Raw genomic sequence first — 22,418 nt, 5'->3', positions numbered from 1 at the left:
TTTTTTTTTTTTTTTTTTCACTTCGGTAAATTATATGCATGGATTTTTTCCTCTCAATATTTTCCAAACATTTCACTCGGTACCTAGCTTCAGCCAATGGGGAGAAAAAATTCTTTTACACCCAGTTTCAAAAGAATCTAGATCCTTTTCCTTCTAAAATAAAAGGTGTAGTTGTGATGCCACTAACCCAAATAATGAGTTACGCATGTGAGAACAATGATGCGCTTGTAAAATTGTCACTTTACGAGCAAGGAAGGCTTTCTTAATGAGCAGTAACAATCATCAAATAATTATTACGTTCTCAAGAGCATAAGATACTAAATAGCAAGAAAATACCAAACACAAATCTTATTCCAAATATTCCTAAACTCCTCTCATGCCCACACCCCAGCAGAAACCCAACAATTGCTATTCCTCAGAATCTAAATACGAAAGAGGGAGAAAAAGGGGTAGTGAGTGACAGATAAGTAAATAAACAAATCCTAAGTAGCTAGATCAAGCATATTTATGAGTAAATAAACGCAATTTACGTAAGATAAGAATTCAATAAGCTCAGAAACTGCAATTCGACTTATAATTTGTAATGGTTTTAAAACATCAATTATATATATTTGCAATACGTTTGAAAGACATCAAAATTTTAAATTATAAGGAATTCAAAAACTTAAAAATTTTCTTTGGACTTTCAATGTTTCACATATTCAATAAGTTTTTGTATTCTCAACAATCTTTATATAACTATGGTCATGCTAAATTCCAATTACTAGGCCCAGAATCACAATTTATGTGCCAATGTATAATACTCATTTATTGGGTACAAAGCATAGTCAAATTGCACATAAATTACTAGTTTCATTTCAGTCCATGTCCAAAATCATATTTCATAAACTTAGTTCTGACAAATATATTTCATTCAAATTCTTGGTTGCCTTCACAAAATTGACACTTTCTTGATCCAAGTTTGAAGGGAATGGAACTTTCTAAACAACCAATTAAAACAAATAAAATTACAAAATTTCAATGAGGGAGAAAATCTAGTTCTTTTCTTTAAATTAATATAGCTTAAAAAATTAAATAAGATTTGTAAGGAATGACCAAGTAAAATTTAATTGATAAAACATTTTATTTTAAGCAAAATATAACTAAGCAAGAAAATCCAGTTCTTTTCTTTAAATTAATGTTACCCACCCATATAAGATCCACAAATACCACCTAAAACAATGACCCAGTTACATCATTCTATATGGATAATTTTATTCACTATCACTTGTTTGGTTAACTAATATCTTATGATATCCGGCCACCTAAAAGCTCTCTAACTATTTATATTCCAAGTTAAGGAATTTCTATATATAGACACCAATACCAAAAGAAAAAGAAAAAGAATACATCTAAGATATCTTATAATCAAGCTAGCCCAAGCCAAAAACCTCTTGAGTACAGCCTACAATTAAATAAGATTTGTGAGGAAAGAACAAGGAAAATTTGATAGATAAAATATTTTATTTTAAGAAAATATAACCAGGCAAGAAAATGTTGCCTAAAAAGTTTTGTAGTAATTTGTGGTAAAGGGAATTTTGTTTTTAAAGAGATGTAAGTCAAGGTCATCGAAGCATCACAAAGTTTACTGATTTCCACAACGAGAGTCCCACGTAGATTTAAGAGTCCGACATAGATTTCCTTAAAAAAGTTAAAAGCCTCATAGGACATCATTTTGTTTTGTTCTAACTTTATGGTGATTGTATATTACCTACTTTACACTAGATAGGAGATTGCCATAGCATATTCAAAGATCTCCGACCCCAAACAATAGGAATGCAATGCCACATATTCACTTGGGTCAAGAAGGATTAGAGAGATGTAAGTCAAGGTCGTCGAGTCATTGCAAAGCTTTACCGATTTTCCCAATGAGGTCGAACATAGATTTTATTAAAAAAGAAATTTAAATCCCCGTAATAATAATTTATCATAACTTTGTCCTTTCTTGTTTCTCTTAAAAAAAAAAATAAATGTTATATCTACAATATTTTTACAATAAATTATAAGTATTAAATTGTTAAGGGTTGTCAAACCACTTATCATTTTTTGTAAAAATATTATAGAAGTAGTCCTTTAAAAAAAATAATAATAAATACTCGCTTTATCATTTCTCGTACCAATAAACAGATAATAAAGGGATAGGGCGCTTTATCATTTCTTTTCTTTCCTCCGTCCTTTAAAGTGACAAGCCTGTCTCCACTAACAATTTTGTGGTTGTAATTCTCGTACCAATAAACAGATAATAAAGGGATAGGGCGCTTTATCATTTCTTTTCTTTCCTCCATCCTTTAAAGTGACAAGCCTGTCTCCACTAACAATTTTGTGATTGTAATTCTCGTTCCAATAAACAGATAATAAAGGGATAGGGCGCTTTATCATTTCTTTTCTTTCCTCTATCTTTTAAAGTGACAAGCTTGTCTCCACTAACAACTTTGTGAATGTAATTCTCGTTCCAATAAACAGATAATAAAGGGATAGGGCGCATAGATGTATAGCACTTGGCAGCAAAAAGAAAGGCCATTATTGTATAATTTATTATTATTATTATTATTATTTTTAGAGAGTTTCAATCTATGGATGTTTTTGAGAGAGTTTCAATCTATGAATGTTCTTGGTTTGATTATTATTATTTTATTGATCATTTTGTTTTTAAAAAAAGTTAATGGATGTTTTGAGGACATTGATTTAAAAGATTTTTCTAGAAAAAGAAAAAAGTCACTAACTTTTTTGACAATTTTTTATATTTCCTAAGAAAGTAGTATTATAACTTTTCTAAAATGGTTCATTAACAAATAAATTAAAGGGAGTTGTTAGAAGGGCCCTTTGTTTCCTTATGTAAGCATCGGTTGTTATTTTATCCTTTTCTTATTTATTTATGTGTGTGTGTGTGTGTGTGTTTTTTAATGAGAAATAAATTGTGTAATTAAACAAAAAGGGGAATTTGATATAGGGTCTGTTTGGATACAACTTATTTTTGTTGAAACTGAAAACTGAAAACATTGTAGCAAAATAATTGTTAAATGTGTGAATAGTGCTGTGGGACCCGAGAACAGTGTATAAACAGTGCATTTTGTCTCCTGCACAGTAAATTCTTGTGATTTTACTGTTCACGCGCTAAAAAAAAAAAAAAAAAAAAAAACCATGAACGTGGATCTGCGTTTGCTCACATGATATACTTGTAAATGTATTTAATAAGTTTGAGGGTAATATAATAGTAAATAAAGTAACTATAAGGTTTTATATAAATAGGAGCATGAAAGTAAATTCATACCAATTAGATTTTCTATCATCCCATTTCTCTTTCCAACCAAACAAATTAGTTTTCCATCCTCCCAACCAAACACACTTGAGGGAAAACTAAAATCTCTTATATCTCCTTATTTTTTTCATTCTCTCATCATTTTCTATTCCCTCCACTTTTTCATCCCCCAACCAAAAGAAGCCTAAAATGTAATTAAAAGGAAATGTAAGAATAAAACTTGAGGGTTTCAAATCAATCCAACAACAAGAATGAAACACCCATGAATTCCTAAAAAATATCCACCAATTTTTCAAGTGTTTGCCCACATTATTAGAAAAATAAAAATAGGCAACAGATCAATTCGAAACAAACTTCTTCTTTATTTTATTTATTTATTTATTTGAAAATGTTAGGTTCTAAAGATTTAGAATTAAATGTTTAGATTCCTATTTTGTTTATGTTGGTAAACCGAAAATAAAAACATGTCTAGATTAGGTGTTAGACATTGCTCAAGGTGGTACAAATCAAGTTTCAAGAACATTCAAGCTGTAGAAAAGAAAAGTTTAAGTTCAATTAAGCTCAATTGATTGAGAATTAGATCCGATTGATTGAAAATCACAGTAAATCAATTTCTACAAAATTTAAATCAAGCCCAAGCCCGCGAAAATGTTTAAGGTTTCAGTTCAACACTCCTAAGTATAAAAGGAAAACCCTAGTTACGTTTTGAAGATCATGGAAGACTTGTGAGTTACTTCTGTGAGATCTGAGAGGTTTTATAACTTTCTAACTCTACAAGTGTCTGCTAAAACAAGATTTACAATCAAGTGCTGGTGGAATCTAGTTGTTGCTACAAGGTCAACAATTGGTGATCTGAAACCTTTGAGTGAGATCTCAAAGTCATAAGCGTGGGAGCTTGTGTGCAGCAAATCCAAGAGAGAAGAGTCCGTGGAGTCGGAGCTTGCACGTGGTCATGTCAGTAAGTTGTACTAGTGGTATCAATAGATTTAGGGCTAAATTTTTTGTAAACTTCAATTCTTTCTAGTTGATTTGTTTACCTTGAGGATAGCTAAGTCAAATCATTCCCAGGTTTTTACCTTGAGACGGTTTGTCTCATTGATTTTTCTGGGTGATCATATCTGTGTGTTATTTTCTTTTTTGTTGTGTATGATATGATTTATTATTGTTTAACCTAAATCTCATAATTAACCTAAGTAAACACTTGGCTAATATATTAGGTTAAACAATTTGTTTTAAAGGGTCTAAACAAACAAACAAAAAATACATGGTTGGTCTCCAAAGTTTACATATTAAGTTTACAAAAAATGAGTGTTATTGATCATTTCATCTAATTCTGTTAATTTTCTTGTGTATGTGGGAACAATGATGGGATAGTAATATTTTATTTAAAAAAACTACCAAATCCATTTTAACCATTCTATGCAGCTAATGGAACAATAATGGGATAATAATTTTTTATTTAAAAAAACTATCCAACCCATTTATTCCATTGTATACGTGGCTAATAGAACAATTATGTAATAGTAATTTAAAAAAAAAAAAATACTCAACCCAATTTATCCAACCCAAATTTGTATTTGAACCCTAATTTTATATTGGGAAAACTTAACAAATATACTTTGTGCGTTAGTCTAAAATATATTTTTAGAAACTTCTTTTAAGAAAAAAAATAAATATTAATTTTTTTTATGGTTTTATATATTTTCTATAAAAGTGATATAATTTTTTTTTTTTGAAAATAATTTATTGACAACTGTTCTAAGTTCATCTAAGTGTCAACATGATTCTATCACATTTAACCCATTTTAAGGTCCGGAATAATGGATTCTACTAGACTAGACTCTGGAGTCCGGTCAGTATCTCCAGAGATAATGAGATCGGTCCCTCAAGGTGAACAGGGACCGTCAGTTACCAGCACAAACTCTAAACCACATGAAGTCTAATTTGGTCAAAATTTTCTTAAGCAACTTCAAATCTGACGCACTGTTGGATCTTCTGCAAGAACTAAGAAGTAAAAGTGTACAACGTCATTGCTCAATTGAATATGGGGTTTAACGAATCTCAAGTTCCAATTTGGTCCACAAATTTGAGCTCCACCAGCTCTGATCCTTTTGAAGCTATGCTTGTAGATGAAGGAAGTCTTGTTCAATTGAGCTGGTGGAGCTTAATTATTCCGTCAAAATGGGGAAAATCAAATGTGAAATTGGAGTTCAAATATGGGTTTGGGTTGGGTAGTTTTTTCAATAAAGAAATGGCTATAACTTATACAAGTGTTCCGGCCTCTTTTTTATTTATACACGACTTGTCAAAAGCCCAGCCCAAAGGAAAGCCCAGGTTGCACGGGCCCCACAAGCAAGGTGAGGTCCAAGTCCAATGCAGACATGATTCTATTCAAAGTATGTGCTCTTAAAGGGTGAATGACACAATCTGCGACCTAAGCATGCAGAATATATAGCACAACTCATTACCATCAAAGGCTCAAGGAGATAAGGTTTGGTTGGAAATGGGGGAAGACTTAGGATTGTAGTATTCTGCTGCGGCTTTTAGCTAATGTGTTTGTTGGGAAACACATCATTCCAAAAGGCTTTTACATGGACACATATATTCAATTATTATGATGTTTACGCGACACCAATTATATTTTTATCGTATCAGTTTGTATGATATTTTTTGGAAAATTTTGTAGTAATTTTTAATATTTTCCTTAATACGTGCCAATGAAAATAAGAGGTTATGGAGGTTTCCAAACAACTAGAATGATACATGTCCTCTATTAAATTAAATCCTATCATTTTCCTTATTTCAATTACCAAAAAAATATAAAATAAAAAATAAATAAAAAATCTCATCACACCACCCCCACCAACCTTTGTTGGAGTGGGCCTCTGCTGCCATCAATGTCACCGGTCACAACTAACCATCATTGCCAAATTCACACCATTGTTGGACATCCCCACCATCACACCCCCGAAAACCAAGATTACGTGATACAACAATAGGTAAATTTGTTAAATGATTTTGTTTTAAGAGATTGAAAAGGGACAATTTTTTTTTTTTTTTTTTTTTTTTTCATGTAGTTCCACATATACGGAGGTCATGTAAGTCACATGTGACATGTTTTTCCATCAAAGTTAATAGCCCAGGTAGGGTATAAAGTGAAACACGAGTTATAATCGGCTAGTAATCGTACATTTTGAAAGTTCAGGTTGCTAAATGTAAATAGAGGTATAGTTCACTTTGTGGACTTGAGCTTTCTTCAATCTCAAATCACAAATCTTTCGCCGTTGTTGTTCAAATACTTAGACCATTCACCGTTGTCGTTCAAATACTTAGACCCTTCACCGTTGTCGTTCAAAGATGGATTGTAGGTACTGATGGCGTTGGCTGTCAGATGGGTTGCATGTGCCAAGCTTCGATTTGGATCATAAAGGAGATTCTTTGCTAGCAAATCGTTAGCCTACATCTCATTTTATATTCTTCTTTACAACACATTAAAATAATATTGACTCAAAACATAATAAAAAACGTACACAACCCAGCAGCCACCAAACACCCAAAGAACCACCACCACCACAACCACTGCAAAAACTACTAACCCAAAACAAACCAGCCAAATATAGCCACATACCCACAACCACCAACAGCAAGATCGACCTCCACCAATTACAACCACAACCATTGACATTCAGTAACAAATTTCAAAATAAAAAGCCCAATTCCTCCATGAATTAAAATAGCAAACCTAAAGGTATAAAGTGAGTGCCCAAAACATCCCACTAAAGTACCCACTGAAAGGAGCTAGGAGAAGATCTATTGCTTTTGAGAACACAAATGTTACAGAATTAAAAATTTAACATTTAGCACATTTAGGTATGTGAGAACTTTGATTGTACATTAAAAAAAAAAAAAAAAATCGATGGGAATCGGTCTGCTTTAATTATTACAATATACATACAATATTTCATTGGGTTTGTACTTCCAACTATGCCCTTAGTGGAAGAAAGAAACAAAAATAAAAATTGACACACACATTGCAAATGCATACAGCTTCAAGCTTGGCCTTTTCCCCCATTAATTCCCCTTCCATATGTGATTCAGCAATTGACTTAGCGGATTATGCTTGCTTCTTGTCCACCAACAGGAAAATGTATAGTTCCAAAAAAGTTTGATAATCAGCATAGCTAAAAAAGGGCTTACCATGAACATATAAATTGGCATAGCTAAGACTACAATAGAAATGGTCCAAACTGGAGCATGGGTTATGACTATCAATGAACTAAATTAGCAAACCCCAAGGTATAAAGTGATCAGTGCCCAGAACATCCCTCTAAAGTACCCACTGAATGGAGCTAGGAGAAGAATTATTGCGTTTGACAACACAAATGTTACAGAATTAAAAATCAAGAACAGCCTAAAAGGCCATCCTCTCATACCAATGGCTGTCCTTGCTCTGTGTGGTGCAATGTCATTGGACTGATCATCTGGCCAAAGTCCCCCCGACGGGCTAAGTACCGCTTGATAGGTCACTGTTACAAGCAATGCACCAACCACCAAAAGTGCATTGCGCTTTTTGTCTGTGTTGGGTTCTAAAGTTTTAGATTTAAATGTATTAGAACTTCATTTTGTAATGTTGGCAAACCATGATCAAAATGTTTTAGTGTTGTTTAGACTTGCTTAAAGTATATGTTTTTTTTATGTAAAGTTGGAATTGAGTTACAGCAAGATTTACTATGTAAATTTGTCTGGCTCGATCGATTGAGAATTAGACTCGATCGATCAAAAGTCGTGCAAATTGTTTTTTCTGCAGAATTTCCAACTCAGCCCAAGCCTATTTGACGTGTAGGGTTTTATGTTTTGTCTTAAGTATAAAAGGGAAAACCCTAGCCACATTTTAACATTGCTCTTTATGCTCTGTGTGTGAATCTTCTGTGAGATCTAGAGGTGCTTGCCTTCACACATAATTAGGGTTTCCAAGATTCAAGTTTATGTCAAGAACTTGGTGATCAATTCAGTTGCAGATTCAAAAGCTTAAAGATACACAAGCAGGAGTGCTTGTACTTGCTGGGAATCCAAGAAAGAAGTAGTCTATAGACTTGGAGCTATCATGGAGTCATGGTAGTAAGTTTCCTACTTGAGGTAGCAATAGGATGTTAGTGGTCTAAGTTACTATTGTGTAAACTTCAATTCTTTCATAGTGGATTCAATTTTATCTTGAGAATAGCTAGGTTAAATCCTTCCCAAGTTTTTTATCGGTTTGGTTTTCCTAAGTTATCATATTGTTGTGTTCGTTATTTTCTGCACTTATCAATGATATGATTTATATGTGTTAACCTAGATCTGCATAATTTACCTAAGTTAATCACTTGGCTTAATAACTAGGTTAATCTGGTTATGTTCAAGGGGTCCAAAAATGCACAAGTGGTATCAAAGCATGTAGCTCTTTTGTTTTAGATCTTTTGATCTAAGAGCTGATCCTTGACCCATGTTGTCATAGAACACGAACACTCTCTTGTTATTCCACCTAACTTTGATGGGAATAACTATACTTATTGGAAAATAAGGATGAAAGCATTCCTGAAATCTATTGATGAGAGAGTTTGGAACTCCATTGAATACGAATGGGAGAAGCCCACTACTCCTATTAGTGAGTGGAAAACTTCTCAGAAAGAAGCAGCCGCTTTTAATAGCAAAGTTATGAATGCTATTTTTAATGTTGTTTCTATGGAGGAATTTAAGAGAATCTCTAATGTTGAGATTGCTCATACTACTTGGAATATCCTCCAGACTGTGCGTGAAGGCACAAAAACAGTTAAAATCAATAAGTTGCAGTAATTAACTACTAGATTTGAAAGCATTAGGATGTCTGATGATGAATCTTTTGATAAATTCTATGCTAAGCTTAATGATATTGTTAATTCTGCTTATAATTTGGATGAAATCTATGATCAATCTAAATTGTTAGGAAGATTCTTAAATCTTTGACTGAGGATTTTAAACCCAAAGTGACTGTCATCACTAAAGGTAAGGATGTGGACTCCATCTTTGTTGATGAACTTGTAGGATCTCTTCAATCCTATGAGTTGGACCTACCTAAGACTAACAAATCCAAATCAATGGCTCTTAATCTGTTGATGATTTTAATGTGAGTGAATTTGATGATGAACTCTCTGCTACAGAGATTACTTACATTGCCAAAAACTTTAGAAATTTTCTTAGGAACAATAACATAAGGGCAAGAGGTAAAAACAATGCTGAACTTAGAAATTTTAGGAAGAATGATCCCACTAAGGTTAATAACACTAAAAAACCTAAAAAGAAAGTAGGTTAACCTTCTAATAATTCTATGAGTCAACAATGTTTTGGATGTCAAGCGTATGGTCATATGAAATTAGAATGTCCTACATTCTTGAGGTCTAAGGTTAAGGTTATGGCTGTAACCTTTAGTGATAATGAAGTTTCTGACAATGAGTCTGGTAGTGATGAGGATGGAAACTTCATTACTTTCACTACTACTGCTGTAGTTGATGAAAGTATTGCTATTGAAGAGAACTCTTCTGATGGGGAACTCTTTAAGGATGCAGATTTACAAGAAGCCTATAATAAATTTTGCAAAGTTGCTGCAAAGGATGCTATGAGTGTTGATTTAGGCTTAAAGAAAATTGCATCTCTTGAACTTAAAAAGAAAAATTTGCTTGTGAAATTGTTTGATGCTAATGAATTGTTGAATAATGTGAAGACTGAGAACGTGCTTTTGCTTGATAAAGTTAAAAATTTGGAAATTGAATTATCTATTACTAGAGAATAAACTAATAGGTCTGAAAGCTTCAAACTTGATCACATGCTGAGTGTTCAAAAGTCTTCCTCTAACAAAACTGGTTTAGGTTTTGTAGAAGGCATCTCTATGCCTGAACCCCATTCCACAAACTTTGTTTCTTCTTCTGAACCCCCTGTGAGTGAGGTTGTCAAACCCTCTGTGAGTGAGGCTACTAAATCTGCAGATGTTACACCTCTTAGGAATATTAGGGTTGATCTTCAAGAGTCTAAACCTAAGACTCATAACCCTCCTAAGGGCAAGTTGCATGATAAGCCTGCATGAGTTTGTTATTTTTGTGGAAAGTTTGGGGACATTCGTCCAAATTGTTTCAAGTTACAAGCTGCCAAGCGAGCAAACAAGCCAAAAGTGTCTGTGCCTTAAGCACAAGATCCTATGGTACTTATTAGTGAGTTGGTAAAGGCTTTAAACCTTTATTCCAATCCTAAAGTTGCTTAGAATTATAATTTAAAGAATAACTCTAATGCTCGAGTTACATCTAAAAAGTTTTGGATGCAAAAGGCTCAATCAAATTGAGTATTTCTGACATCTCTCCAATCTTTGTGACCTTTATCTTTGTTGGTTTTTGTTTTCTTTTTGTTTCTAGGACTTACATTGCATAACATTCATGCATTTCATTCTAGGATTGTTTTGTTTCTTCTTTTCAATTTTTTTTTTTTAAAAAAAAAAGAGAAAAAAGGAAGCAAAACATGTTTTGCATTATTTTCTTGGATTTGAAATAAAGGTTGGCCAATTTATTTTTACATAACATGTTTATGTACGTTGTTTAGCTTGGATGAACTTATTTATTGCACTTTACTAGTAGAAGCCTTGTAGTGCATGTTGTATGGAAAAAATGTTTATAGTTTTTGATCACATTGTCTTGATCTTGAAGTCATATGCCTTTGATTGTTGAATTTGAACTTATTGAGAAAGGTATGAATAACCATCTCACCACTGTTTACTAGTCAATCATGAACACTTTAGTGCATATCATAAGATTTTGTACTTAAGAAAGTGTAGCACATGCACAAAAAGATCATAAGGTGTAACCTCAGTTTAAATGCTAAAATTGGTATGTAAATTATTAGGCCAGTAAGACCATATTACCCTTCCTTTTTCTTTTATTTTCAGTTTTCATGCATTTTTGTCATGCATTTGGGGATATTTTCGAACCTAAGGGAATTTGGGATTTTTGGTGTTTTAAGCCTTTTCTTTCCAATTTGATTAATGGGTTTTTGTTGTGGGACACTATAAAACTGATCTTTGTGATTTAATTTGATCAATTTGATTTTTTGGGAGAAATTTGAATTTCTAGGGCTTGAAAATACCTGAATTGGGGATTTTGTTCAATTAGGTATAATTTGATGAAATTGGCTTGCTGGATTGATTCATATGATCATTATATTGTGTTATCTATCTTGATTAATGATCAATTGTTCAATTCCTTGAAAATTGTACAGGTGGTTTTTAAAAATTTGGGGTTTTTGATATAAACTCTATGCTCAAGCCGATTTTGTGATTTTAAAGTTAAATTGAATTTACTCTAACTGCATTAGAGCATGCATCATTTGTTCATGCATCATATAGAATTGTTATTTCTATATTTTTGTGCTAACTTTTAGTCTACCCTTGGTTTTTTCTTTAGTCTTTCTCTTTCTCTTCTGTCTATCCTTTTTGATCCTTAGAATCATGCTTAGGAAGACTAGAGCTACTAGGAACACTTCCTCATCCTCTGCTCCTTCCTTCGAGAGTGGTAGATTTCTGAGTGAGAAACATCAGGAGACCTATGAGAAGTTAAACCTTATGAGGAACATTTGGGCTGAGAGAAAGGTTCTTTTAGATAAGCTTGATCTTGAGATTAGGCGTAACTTTGAGCGTAGGGACTGGTTACCATTGATGGATGTTTCTCATCCATCTCCAGCTATCCTGATTAGAGAGTTCTACTCGAACCTCTTTATCCACACCTATGATTCCAACACTCAAGTTAAGAGTTGGATACAGGGTGTAAAGTACACCATTACTACTACAATAGTGGCTGATGCTCTTGGGGTGCTTGTGGTCCAGCATCTTTTCTACCCTTATGATGAGTCTCCTCGCCTAGATGACATCATGTCTTACATTACTGGATTTTCTATCTAGTGGGGTTTTGATCCTTGGATCACTTCTGCTGAGCTCACTGAGATTCACTATCTTTTCTTTAGGATTGCTTGTCATTCCTTGTGGCCTATGAAAGTTCAAAAACGTGTATAAACACCTTTGAACGTTTAGACCCCCAAATTACAACTTAACCAATTCAAGCAATATGTCAAACAACTAGTGTGCGGAAACTTAACATAAGCTATAATATGGAATTGGTAAAAACTATCTAAGCTGAAATAAAACACAATCCACAGCAGATAATAAAAAGGCAAAGATAGAGAGAAAGGAAGATGCAAACACAAAGACAACATGCGATGTGTTATCGAAGAGGAAACCGAAGCCCTCGGCGTAAAACCTCTCCACCGCCCTCCAAGCGGTAAGCAATCCACTAGAAAATACAGTTGGGATACATGGACAGCAATAGACCCTCCAAGCCTAATCTACCCAGTGCACCTAAGCCCTCTAAGCTTCTTGCTCCAACGAGGTTGCGCCAAACCTTTTTCTTTTCTAACTTCCCGGATTCCGCTACTAGACCGTAGCATCAACCAATGAAGATTGGTTCCTTTCTAACTGCTTCCCAGAAATCCAAACAGCTGTCTCACAGTGATGATGATGATGAGAACCAGGTTTGGTATAATGCCTCTCAAGGATTTGACAATGGAGAGGAAGAGAGTTGAGGAATTTGAAGAGACTCTAATGTATAGATTGTGGGTGAATCAATCTTGTTTTTCTTTAGGGTTTCTCTCTCAAAATTCTCTCTGGAAGCTCTCTTACAATCGTGGGTAAAAGGGTATTTATACTAGAGTGGTAGAGGAATGTGAAACGTCAGGTTTTACAAAACAGGGGTGGCTCGCGGCTTGACCTCGTGGCTTGACTAAGTTGCGAGATAACCGTATGGCCAGTTATCCTGTTTTGTCCTGTAGTGCTCCAGCTTGCATGACTGTTCACCTTCTAGCATGCTTGGCACGTGTGCTGCGTCTGGCGGCTTGCAGCCGCGAGTCTCTGTTTTCTTGCACACTCTTGAGCAATCTTCACTCTATCTCACTCACTACCCTTACATCAAACCCACCTAAATACAGGGTTACTAAATGCTGAAATACAAGCAAATTTGGTACGGAATAAAGCCAATTAGATGGTTGAATAAATTCAACCTTACAATCTTACCCTTTGGCTATTCCGTGACAAAACCCTAAAACAGACTCTAGACTTAACATGTGAGTTGGGAATAGTTGAACAAAACTCACTCACACCTAACTCTAGAAGCTGTGAAGCATTTGAATCATATGAACATAATACTCCTGAAACACAACAATACACCATGATCATTGTAAGCAGAAAATCATAAAATGCATATGAAACAGGCAATTTGTGATCAAGCAAAGATGGAGTTAAGAAACAAACCATGGCTTGATCAACCAAGTGAACACCACAAGGTAGTGATCACAGTGCTCATTCACACTTGGAATGAACACAAGGACATACAAGTTAACAAGCCCAAGGCAAGATACTTGTATGCTCAACACTCAACCAATGCATAATACACAAGGTATATGCATCTAGGAACAATCCTACAAGGGCACAAGAGTGACAGTACATAAATCAAAATGCAAGACATTTAGATCAAAGTGCTGATTTCAACATAGCATAAAGGCTGCATTAAGCAAGGTATATACCATAAAACCTACAAACTATGCATAAAACATTAACCCTAAAAGCTTACAAAAGCACATGGGTACAAACACAAAACATCCTGAATAACATCATCAAAATACAATATATCAACTTAAACTGAAAACTTAAACTGAAGAAGAATGTAAAGACACTCCCCCTTAGGTAATATCCTCCCCCTCTGATCAGGCCTATCACTCCCCCTTTTTGTCATGGAATAGGCTATTCATCCTCTTCTAGCTTTCTCTGAATTTGATCCAATTGAGTTTGAAGAGAGGTAAACTTCATATCCCATCGAGTGCTGTGATCGTGTAGAGTAGCTGTGAGTCCAGACATCTTTGTATTCAACTCATGGACAGAGGATACAATGTGATCAAGTTTCTCATCAAGGGAGAGAGTGCTGAAATGAGAGCCACTGTGAGATGCAGAAGTTTCTGGTTTGGCTCTCTTCCGACTATGTCCAATGCTTGCATTGAATGTACGCATGTTGATTGGACTTGGTTTTGAGAGAGGAGATTCATTTGCCGTTGGATAAATTCCCTTGAGCTTCAAGATCCGTGAAATGAGACAGCAAAAAGGAATGCATGTCCGAGACTCAGTTCGAAGAACCGTTTTGCGCAGAACATGAAAGATATGAGCACAGATGTCTATTTCCACATCAGAGATTAGATCATGAAGAAACAAAGCACGTCCGAGGTTCATATACCCAGTGCTTGATAAAGGGTACAAATTGTGAAACATCACAATTGTAAGCACTCTCAGTTTTGGAGAAAGAGAGGAAACACTGATGGATTTTCCATTTGGTGAGAACTCCAAGTCTTGACCAAGACTTTCTTTGAGAAGCTCTTCATCAGGACAGAGATCATCATAAACCGGTGAATGTCGGAATATTAGTCTGTTGATGTGAAGGATTTCTGCTAGATATGCAGGAGAGACAGAAAAGCTCTTTTTTCGAACCCAGCACTTAAGTTCATCTTCTTCCACAATTGTGTTGGCATAAAATTCTTTTACCAAATCTTCATACGCGTCATCCAGATCAGAGAGAAGGTAATTCCAGTCCTTGTGAGCAAATCATTTCGGAATGTCAGTGTCATGAAGTAAGGACTGATCCACAGTTCTTTCTAGTAATGGTGTAGCATTTTGAAAATAATTCTCATGAGACTGATAGGCTGCATAGGATCTGAACTTGTTGGGATCGAATCTCTTTGATGAAAAGCGAGTCTCTTTTGTTTGAGGTGGGTAATCATTAACATCAATTACGGGTTCCTTCCCTTTGGAACTACCTCCTTTCACAGCGGCTTTCTTGAATGGTGACATGTCTAGTCTGTATTATGAACAAAGGAAATGACAGAACACAATCCAACAGACTTTATTAGCACTGGGTTAGTGGTAATTTAGGGATAATGAAGAAACCCTAATAGCTGGATGAAAATGACCAAAAAATAGCAATGAGGGACACAAATGGCCCAAATTGAACTACACAGTGGAGAGGGTCAAAATAAAACCACACAATCAGCTGAAAAAGAACACACATTCAACACAGGATCATTTTGAATCAACACATCAACAGCGGATCAGACAAGATGAGAAACCAACAAATAGCAAACCCTAGCTAAGCACATGATGAAGAACAAAACCAACAATTTAAAATAGCTCAAAATAGAAACAAAAGCTTCCATAAGCTAAGCATGGACAAAGAGTAATAGCTGAGCTAAAAACCCATCTCAAAATCACAATCAAATGCGAATAGTCCAGAGGGAAAACTACAACAACAAGTAGAATAGAGTTCAAGACAGAAAAACCATACCTGTTACTCGAGGATTTTGAGTTGAAAAGAGGCAAAAATGGAGATCGAAAATGGAGGCACGGTGTGAATGTGTAAGAGCAGATGAGAGAGACAATGAACAGTCACAAAAAGATCGAGGGAAAACAAAAAAAGTTTAAAAACTGCCCCTATATTTCCAAAACACGCATTTTTCGCGACTGAAATGAGTCGCCAAAAATTCGCCAGATCAAGCAGCCAAAACACTCAAGGACAAAAGTTTGAAAATTTTTCTAAGTGTTTTTCAGGACTGGAAGGTCTACCCACGGGTGAGTCGCGAACTGAGCTGCGAAAATCTCTGAGTAACCCTCGCAACTGGACCTTTCACTCGCGAACAAGTCGCCAAAAATGACCCGTGAAGACGCGACTGAGGCACGCGACTTGACATACCCGCGACTGAGCCGCCAAAACAGGGCAAAACTGGATTTTTGAAATATTCAGATTTTTCAAACAAAATACTTTCCAAAAACACCTAAAACACTCAAAAATCTTTTTGTGCTTGAATTAACAAAGATTGAGCATGTGAAAACACATTTCATCAAGTACAATCATACAAATGAATATGACATTTATTGAACATAAACTTGTGTGTTGTGTGTGGATATCAACAATGAGATAGTCCTTAGTCTAATGTGAAGCTTCAATGATCAATTCAACCAAGGCATACACAATTAGCACTAGATCATGTGACCCATCTTAATTATAGAAATATGTATATATGACCTCCCACAAAACTTGATAACATATCTTGGAGTTTTACATTTGACTCCACTTGTAAACATAACATTTGATCATTTTGATCTTTTGAGACAATCATCTCTCATTGTGAGAGTGATATTTGACATTTCACTTTAAGGAACAAGCCTTTGGCCTTTTTGAATAAACATTCACTTTAATATAAGGTCGCTTACCCTTTTTCCTAGTCGAATACTAGAATGTGCGACAGGCTTTTGCAGCTCAATATCTCTTTTCATTTGGAGATTTACATTCGGTGAGCTCTTTTTAGCAAAACAAAAATAAAGAGTGGGAAGATATATAGACACAAGTCTATGCATGTCTCAAGATCAACATAACCATTCACTAATTATTCATGACAAGTTTGAAGATCTATTTACAACAATCACATAGATTTCAAGATTTCTCCCACAGAGATATGAGTGCAAAGAAACAAGCAATGCTCGAAAATGCACAAAGCCATTAGCACAAAGATACAAGGCAAAATAAGTTTTGAGACAAAAACCCAACAATGTCAATCAAACTTTTTGATTTTCTAATTTTTATGTGATTTTTGGATTTTTGACATAAAAGAAGAAAAAGATTGAACAAACATAGGAAGAAGCAACAATATTCACAAATGGACAAACAAACAATAAACATGTTGCACAAAGAGCTAACAAAGTAGTGTGTGCCTCAACACAAACAAGCTTATCATATTATAAATATGTGAAGCACACAACACACAAGAGAGTCAAGGAATTGTACCAACACCAATGGTCTTACGGAGTGATTCAAACCATGGACCATTGAGAGGCTTGGTGAAGATGTCCGCCTTTTAATTGTCGGTGTGTATGAACTCAAGACATACAACTCTTTCCTCTACCAGATCCCGAATGAAATGGTAACGTATCTCTATGTGTTTAGATTTTGAATACTGGACAGGATTCTTGGAAAGATTGATGGCACTGGTGTTGTCACAGAAGACACACATCGTTTCTTAAGGAATTCCATAGTCATGAAGTAATTTCTTCATCCAAAGAAGCTGAGTGCAACAACTTCCAGCAGCGATGTATTCTGCTTCAGCAGTAGATAGACACACGGAATTTTGTTTCTTGCTCATCCACGAGACAAGATTGTTACCAAGGTAGAAACAACCGCCTGAAGTGCTTTTCCGATCGTCTACACTGCCAGCCCAGTCAGCATCTAAATACCCAGCAAGACAAGCATTTGAGTCTTTTGAATACCACAGACCATAGTTTGAAGTACCATTCACATATCGAATGATTCGCTTAGCAGCAGTCAGGTGAGATTCCTTCAGATTAGCTTGGTATCTGGCACAAACGCCAACACTGAATGCAATGTCTGGTCTACTGGCTGTAAGATAGAGCAAACTCCCTATGATTCTCCTATATAATGTAGGGCTTACTTCTACTCCAGAAGAATCAATATTCAGTTTAGTGGATGAGCTCATGGGAGTGGAGGCATGTTTTTTGGAGTCTAGTCCAAACTTCTTGACAATGTTTCTGGCATACTTCTTTTGAGATACAAATATACCCTCCTTCTGTTGTTTGACTTGAAGACCCAAGAAAAATCTGAGTTCCCCCACCATACTCATCTCAAATTCCTTCTTCATCTCCTCAGAAAATTCAGTAGCACGATCTTCGATGGTTACCCCAAACACTATGTCATCAACATAGACTTGTGCCACAAGGAGATAATCTTCATCATTTTTGACAAACAGAGTTCGGTCGGCATACCCTCTTTTGAATCCTTTATCTAGAAGGTAATGTGTAAGACGATCGTACCAGGCTCTAGGTGCTTGTTTTAAGCCATAATGGGTTTTCTTCAATCTTAATACATGATCTGGAAAGTGAGGATCCTCTAATCCTTTTGGTTGCTCAACAAACACTTCTTCATTTAGATATCCATTCAGAAATGCGCACTTTACATCCATTTGATAGAGTTTGAAATTCAAAGTGCATGCAATGGACATGAGGATTCGAATGGATTTGAGTCTTGCCACAGGAGCGAAAGATTCATCAAAATCTACTCCTTCTACTTGAGTGTATCCTTGAGCTACTAACCGAGATTTGTTTTGAATTATCTCTCCATCTTCATCAGTTTTGTTTTTAAAAATCCATTTTGTGCCTATAATATGAACATTTTCAGGCCTTGGAGCAAGTTCCCACACATCATTCCTCACAAACTGATTCAGCTCTTCATGCATTGACTCAACCCAATTCTCATCTTGAAGAGCCTCTTCAACCCTTTTTGGTTCAAACTGTGCAAGATAGCAGTGATATGTTACATGATTGGCTAATAGAATGTTTCCTTTTCTGAGGCGAAGACCATCATCTAGAGATCCTATGATGTTGCTTTCCAGATGGTTCTTAATAACTCTTGAAGATGGCTTTTTTGAAGTGGAGACTTCATCACTTCGAGAGATAGGAGGATGAACTTCCGGAGGAGTAAGAGGACTTGATGTTCTAGACATCGATCTCGTTTCCATTCTCGGGTTGATGGGAGTCGATTCTACTTCTGGTATCGGTTCTTCACCTTCTATATCCAAAGCTTCTACCTCAACATCGGGCTCTTTGGTGCTCGGCCCTTCCACATCATCAATCATCTCCACCTTAGATAAAGCATCATCAATCGTGACATTTATGGACTCCATCACAATCTTTGTTCTCTTGTTAAACACTCTATACGCTCGACTCGTAGTAGAGTACCCAAGAAAAATACCCTCATCACTTCTCGCATCAAACTTCCCAAGATTCTCCCGATAATTTAGGATATAGCATTTACTTCCAAACACCCGGAAATACTTCACTCTAGGCTTCTTCCCATTCCAAATCTCATAGGCGGTCTTCTTTGTACCAACTCGGAAAAAAATCCTATTGCCAATGTGACACGATGTGTTGACAGCTTCTCTCCAAAATTTTTGAGGTATTTGCTTGTTAAGCAACATGACTCTTGCCATCTCCTGAATCACACGATTTTTTCTCTCTACCACTCCATTTTGTTGTGGAGTTTTGGGGGCCGAAAATTCTCTTTTGATTCCATTCTTTTCACAGAAGGACTAGAATCTTGCATTCTCAAATTCCCTCCTATGATCACTTCTAATTTTGGTAATAGGAACCCCTTTTTCGTTTTGTAGTTTCTTGCACAGAATCTCCAACCTCTCACATGCTTCTGATTTTTCTCTAAGGAATTCAACCCAAGTGTATCTTGAGTAGTCATCCACAATGACCATAATGTATCTCTTCCCCCCTAGGCTTTCAGTTCTGGTAGGCCTCATAAGATCAACATGAAGTAACTCCAAACACCGAGAAGTGGCAATCACATTCACCTTGTGATGACTTGCCTTTATTTGCTTCCCCATTTGACATGCACCACAAACGATCTTCTTCACCTTTCCAAACTTAGGAAGTCCCTCAACTGCTTCAAGTTTGGACACTTTTGCTACTTGTTTGAAGTTGGCATGCCCAAATCTGTGATGCCACAGCTCCAACATATCCACACGAGCACTTCTACACGATATGGGTGTCGTGGGAACTATTCCATAACAGTTATTTGTAGTCCGATTTCCCTCCAAAACCTGAATCCCATCTTCATTGATGATCAAGCATCCCTTCTTAGAGAATTGTACCAGGAAATCATCATTACAAATTTGAGTGATGCTCAGCAGATTTGCCTTCAGCCCTTTTATGTACAGCACATCTTTCAACAGCGGTAAACCAGGTATTTCAATGGTTCCTTTACCTAGGACTTGAGCATGACTTCCATCACCAAAGGTCACATAGTCACCAACCTTTTCTTTGAGTGTCTTAAACAGTGACTTATCCCCTGTCATATGGCGAGAACACCCACTGTCAAGATACCAAAAACATGCATTAAACACCTTCAATGAGGTATGCACAAATAGGTTCACATGTGACAAACATTCTTGACCTTCAAACACAAACTCATTATCAGTTTTCATGCTTCTTTCAGATTGACTTTTAATTTTCAGACTCTCAATCATCTCACACAACATTCTATTCTTTCTTTTATATTTCTTAATCAATGATTTAGATTCAGATATGCTACTGTGTAAGACATGATTCTGATTTTCAAGATATTCCAGCATGTGAACAAATACTCTAGCATGTTTCTTAGTTTTGAACAACTCTACGAGATCATTAGTAAAACACCCTTCAGACATATGCATAGAGTTATTTTCACAAATATTTAAGCTACAATTTAGCATGGTATTTTCCAAAACAGCTACCACAGCACAGGGGTCTAGGATCACACTAAGGTAATAAAACCACAACAAGTGTACCCGCTCTGATACCAATTGAAAGTTCAGAAATGTGTATAAACACCTTTGAACGTTTAGACCCCCAAATTACAACTTAACCAATTCAAGCAATATGTCAAACAACTAGTGTGCGGAAACTTAACATAAGCTATAATATGGAATTGGTAAAAACTATCTAAGCTGAAATAAAACACAATTCACAGCAGATAATAAAAAGGCAAAGATAGAGAGAAAGGAAGATGCAAACACAAAGACAACACGCGATGTGTTATCGAAGAGGAAACCGAAGCCCTCGGCGTAAAACCTCTCCGCCGCCCTCCAAGCGGTAAGCAATCCACTAGAAAATACAGTTGGGATACATGGACAGCAATAGACCCTCCAAGCCTAATCTACCCAGTGCACCTAAGCCCTCCAAGCTTCTTGCTCCAACGAGGTTGCGCCGAACCTTTTTCTTTTCTAGCTTCCCGGATTCCACTACTAGACCGTAGCATCAACCAATGAAGATTGGTTCCTTCCTAACTGCTTCCCAGAAATTCAAACAGCTGTCTCACAGTGATGATGATGGTGAGAACCAGGTTTGGTATAATGCCTCTCAAGGATTTGACAATGGAAAGGAAGAGAGTTGAGGAATTTGAAGAGACTCTAATGTATAGATTGTAGGTGAATCAATCTTGTTTTTCTTTAGGGTTTCTCTCTCAAAATTCTTTCTGGAAGCTCTCTTACAATCGTGGGTAAAAGGGGTATTTATACTGGAGTGGTAAAGGAATGTGAAACGTCAGGTTTTACAAAACAGGGGTGGCTCGCGGCTTGACTAAGTCGCGAGATCCAGTCGCGAGATAACCGTATGGCCAGTTGTCCTATTTTGTCCTGTAGTGCTCCAGCTTGTATGACTGTTCACCTTCCAGCATGCTTGGCACGTGTGCTACGTCTGGCGGCTTGCAGCCACGAGTCACCCGTGAGGCCAAGCCGCGAGTCTTTGTTTTCTTGCACACTCTTAAGCAATCTTCGCTCTATCTCACTCACTACCCTTACATCAAACCCACCTAAATACAGGGTTACTAAATGCTGAAATACAAGCAAATTTGGCACGGAATAAAGCCAATTAGATGGTTGAATAAATTCAACCTTACAGCCTATCTCTCACTTGCACACCATTCCTTTGGAACATTATGCATTTTTGTATGCCCTTGTTACCGATGCTCCTATTAGTTTTCCTCATCTTTTTCTTCGTTCTTTGAACAAGGTTTATAGGAGTAGTTCTACTGCTCATGCTACGGTCTTCCCCGTTTTCATTCATCAGATTCTTTTACTTCTAGGTTTAGAGGACTTTCCCGCGTCTGAGCCTTTCCATATTATTGCTCCCATTGGTGCCACCTTTCTTAGGTAGAGGGCTGATCAGATGAGAGCGAGCTCTAAACGCCCTAGGGTAGAGACTCCTGGTATCACACCTCCTCCTTCCTCTTCTACAAGTGATACTATGGCTGAGGAGTCTATTAATCTTGCTGCTGTTGCTCCACCTTCTACCTCAGATGTTTCAGACATTCGACGTATGTTGGAGACTATCATAACTATTCAGGCGACTCATGGTCAGATTTTGGTGGACATGCTTGATGAGTTTCGTGCTTTGTGAGTGGATTTGGAGCATCTTTGATGGCTA

This window comes from Quercus lobata, chromosome 1 (genome assembly GCF_001633185.2).
Source record: "Quercus lobata isolate SW786 chromosome 1, ValleyOak3.0 Primary Assembly, whole genome shotgun sequence".
Lineage (NCBI taxonomy): Eukaryota > Viridiplantae > Streptophyta > Magnoliopsida > Fagales > Fagaceae > Quercus > Quercus lobata.
Note: the sequence above shows the minus strand (reverse complement) of the source record.